The following is a 4702-nucleotide window of genomic DNA, read 5'->3' on the forward strand; positions in this document are numbered from 1 at the left end:
CTACTGTCCTACCCTTCTCTGCTTCCCATTGATGACAGACACTGGATTTTAGACATGAGTCAAAAATTAATATGCCTCATCCCTCAGAATCTTCTATATCCAGGGTCAGCAAGCTTCTTCTGTAAAGGGCCCCACAATAAATATTTTAGGCTTAGCAGGCTGTCTACTTTACAAATTATAAACTATTTTAGGCTTTTCAAGTGTTTGTTATAACCACTCAACTCTTCCATTATAGCCTAAAAGCAGCCAAGGATGACAGATAAACAAACAAGTGTGGCTGTGTTCCAATGCAACTGTACCATGGACACAAAAGTAGAATTTCATATAACTTTCATGTGCTATGAAATACTATTTTCCTTCTGATTTAAAAAAATCTTATAAAATGCAAATAACCACTTTTAGCTCTCAGGTCAGGCCACAAGAAAACAGACAGTGGGCCAGATCTGACTCTTGGCTGGGGTTTGCCCAGCCCACTTCTATGTAACTGAATTATTAATCCTGATAAACATTTCACCCTGGTGGCGTGATCCATCTTCTAGTATTTGTGCCCTAGAGCTGAGCTGGGAAACAGTGGGTCTGAGATCTTATCCTGCCCCAGTCTTTGCTATTAACTTGCAGTGTGAATCCAGAGAAATTATGTCACTACTTCCTATCTTATCTTTCATGTTTAAAAAAAAAAAAACACAACAAAAAACAGGGTGAGGGAGCATTATATTTAGCAAGCTGCTAAATAAAAGTCATTGGGAAATGACAAATGAGGTAAACAAGGACAGACACTTAGCAGGCTTGGTCCAACAGTTTAGTAATATTGAAAATATATGGCAAGGGAAATAGAGAAATCAAATTGCTTTCCTTTTAATTTTCCACCACGATGTTTTTACTTCATGGAATGCAGAGCAAGGTGTGAGATCATTTTTCCCTCACACACAATTCACTTTCATGGAGTTTGTAAAAAAAAGGAGAAGTTTCTCTCAACAGAGAAACCTCCATGTCTGACTGAGCCAGAAAAAAGCATTTTCTCACGAAAGCCATTTCTGTCCCTCCCCTGCTATTCCCATCTCTCCCCACACTTCTGCCCACCCCCATCCCAGCTACTCTGAGCATATCCCACTTTTCTGAGTTATAGAGAGTCCCCACCCTGAATTTTTTCTCCTGCAGGATTGTGGCTAAGCCAGGAATTCAACACAAACACATTACTTAGAAATCATTGTTGTTGGATAAAATGAGATCAGAAAGAGAAAAAAAATTTTTTTCTAATTCTTAAAGTACAAAGTGCCAGGTAAGCAGTGATACAGAAAGCCCAAGTATAGAGAAGTAAGTGCTTGTTTCAATAACCTGGGAATTTTTTGCCGGTGAGACATGGCAGTCAACTTTAAGTGACAATCCTAGGGAGTTTAGAAAAAAGGGCCCTCCAGGTGACATGAGGGGAAAAGATCAGGATTTTATAGAAGTAGAAAGCATCCACCAGAATGCAATGATAATTAGAGATAATTATAGTCAAGTACAAGGGTGCCAGAATCCGAGTATCTACCCAGCAAATATAGTCGAACCTCACTTTTAATCACTTCAAACATGCCATTTTTATTTCTTGGCTGGTGAATCTTTCACAGACAAAAGATAGTTAGTGTTTCTACAGAGCATTGTAGTTCAACAAAGGTCAAGGAAAGTAAGAGGTGCATCTGCCTTAGAGCCTCCCATTCTTTCTCAGATCCTTAAGTTAGTGTCTTAAGAAGAGCAATGCAGAGCACAAAAGGGACCACCAGGCCTCAGGACCTGGTCTTGCCCCTTTTAAGCCAAGTAAATGTCAGGACATGAACTTGACTGACCCTCAGTTCCTCTATGTGTAGAAAGGGGATCATGCTGTGTTCTACCTAACACACAGCTCAAGCAGCATGACACATAAAAAGGGCTTTGAAAACTATAAAAATTAAAGTGTTTTCTATGATTATTATCATTATTAAAGAAGGAATAGTTTGGGTCAATTGCTAAGCTATTGAACAACTGCTTCAGTTAACTGAAGAGATGATTTTGAGGGTTAATAAGCACATGTCTCGGTCATCACTTAGGCCTAATGAGTCAGCACTCAAGAGCACGAGGCCCAGATCATGGGCTGCATGGGACCAGCTCATCTGACTTGAACAGCAAGAGCTTCCAAGTTAAAGAAACCTGGAATAGAATCCCTTTTCCACCCCTTAATTCACTAGGAAAGTCTCTTATCTTGTCCAAGTTTCACGTTCTCTAGCCCTAAAATTGGGACTTTAATACTATCTTGAAGTGTTGTTGTGAAACCCAGAAATAACATAAATAATCTCTGGTATGTAATAGGTTTTTCATAAATAGTTATAAGTACTGTAGGGACTTCTCTGGTGGTCCAGTGGTTAAGACATCCCACTCCCAATGCAGGGGGCTCAGGTTTGATCCCTGGTCAGGGAACTATATCCTACATGCTGCAACATAAATAGGGATAAGTACTATAAAGGGAAGAGACAATAGCTTTAACACTTTCCAGCTATTTTACAAATGCATGTGGAGTTTGCATATGTGAAGAGTATGCTCAAATCTATCTTATTTCTTAAATTAAAAAAAAAAGTCAAAAAGGAATGGCCCATTGATGATGGTGAGGTGAGGTGAAATGAAGTGAAGGTCACTCAGTCGCGTCTGACTCTTTGTGACCCCATAGACTGTATAGTCCATAGAATTCTCCAGGCCTGAATACTAGAGTGGGTAGCCTTTCTCTTCTCCAGAGGATCTTCCCAACCCAGGGATCAAACCCAGGTCTCAGCATTGCAGGCAGATTCTTTAACAGCTGAGCCACAGGGGAAGCCCAAGAATATTGGAGTGGGTAGCCTTCCCTTCTCCAGGGGATCTTCCCGACCCAGGAATGGAACTGGGTTCTCCTGTATTGCAGGCAGATTCTTTACCAACTGAGCTATGAGGGATGGTATTTGCACCTAAAGTGAGCACATTATAAACTGACTTCTTTCAGTTACATTTCTTATTATAATATAGTCCCTGAGATACACCAAAGAAAAATTTGGTAATTTGACCTAAACTGGCGATAAGGCTGCCCCATGCTCAGAAATGCCAATCCTCCTCAGGCCCCAACCCTGCCCCTTCTCGGCCATAGTGAATCGTCCCCAAACTTCTGCCTCACTTTGCCCATACACGCAACCCAACACACTAGCCAAACTGGACATCTCACTACTTCCCAAAGGCACCCTCTGCCTGGAAAGCCTAACATTGTACTAAATCAAATATCCCAGAAACAATGAGACACTGAGCTTTGTGTGAGGGCGACATTTGGGGACCTCTCAGGAAGACTGTGAGAAGGGGAGGGTGCAGGACTGAGCAAAGGGAGAAGTTAAACCATGATGAAGTTCCACAGCTGAGGTCTCAGATGATCCCATGTGACACTCTAGAGTGCCGATGGCCCTTCAGGGATGTCGTAATTGTATCCAGGGGCTGTGCACTCTATCCCACATTGACCAGTCACTGCAGGTGTGACTCCCTCAGGCAGGTGGCATAACCCTTAGCAAAGGGCAGTTCTCAGAGAGGGACACTGAGATCTGTCAGTAGTCAACCTCCCCTGCAGCTGGGCAATGTGGATGTTCTGCTGGAAGGGCTTCTGGGCAGCCCTCCACTACATCCACTACCCCAATTTCCAAACTACTGCCCAGTCCTCAAGGCTCATACTCACCACTGGCCCACCATGAAGTCCATAGTGGACTGACCCTATATACTCTCTTTTCATACTTGAGATACAGCCACCACAGCTATAAGATACTTCCAGGTGTCTCTTCCATTACCACTGAGTTCAAAGGTCACAAAGATCAAAACATATTTGGTACTACTCAAAATTTCAGTGAATGTAGAGAATAAGAAAGTTATACCCCTTAAACATATGCAGTGATGTGTGTTCTTCTTAGAGTTAAATTTCCAAGATCTCAGCACATTTAAGCATACTTAATTCTTTCTAGTCTGGTTCCTCATTTTGTTTATAGGAAAAAATATTTCATTCGTAATGATACAATTCTATTCTTACACAATATCCATTGGGGTTTTCATTTCCTTTATTTGCTGAATAATTTTTCTTTATAAAGTATTCTCTTGAAAATATAACAAGAAGTACTATATACTGAAAGGAGACAGACTAGACAAGCTTGGTCAAATTAATAAGAAATCTTCCAAATTACACAAAATTACACAAAAGTATCAGCCATAAAGAAAATATGATTGCAAAGAAAACTCAGTATTCATTGTAAGTATACCTATCTGGCTCCCTTTAGAAGTGAAGAAATGAAGATTGGTGCCATATTAATACCATCAGTTCACATATTGAAATGATTTATTATATTAAAAACATGAAAATGGTTGTTTTGCAATAAATAGGTTACATGAATGAATAAAAATGAATAAGTGAGGCCAAATTCTTCTACCAAATGGAAGAGATAAATGTGTAAAAGACATGTCTATTTATGTTTATTGTCATTGTTGCTTAGTTGCTAAGTCGTGTCCAACTCTTTTGCCACCCCATCAACTGTAGCCCGCCAGGCTCTTTTGTTCATGGGAATTCTTAAGCAAGAATACTAGAGTGGGTTGCCATTTCCTTGTGCATGGGATCTTCCAGACCCAGGGATTGAACCCATGTCTCCTGCATTGGCAGGCAGATTCTTTACTGATGAGTCACCAGGGAAGCCCAATT

Source organism: Cervus elaphus, chromosome 15 (assembly GCF_910594005.1).
Source record: "Cervus elaphus chromosome 15, mCerEla1.1, whole genome shotgun sequence".
Taxonomy (NCBI): domain Eukaryota; kingdom Metazoa; phylum Chordata; class Mammalia; order Artiodactyla; family Cervidae; genus Cervus; species Cervus elaphus.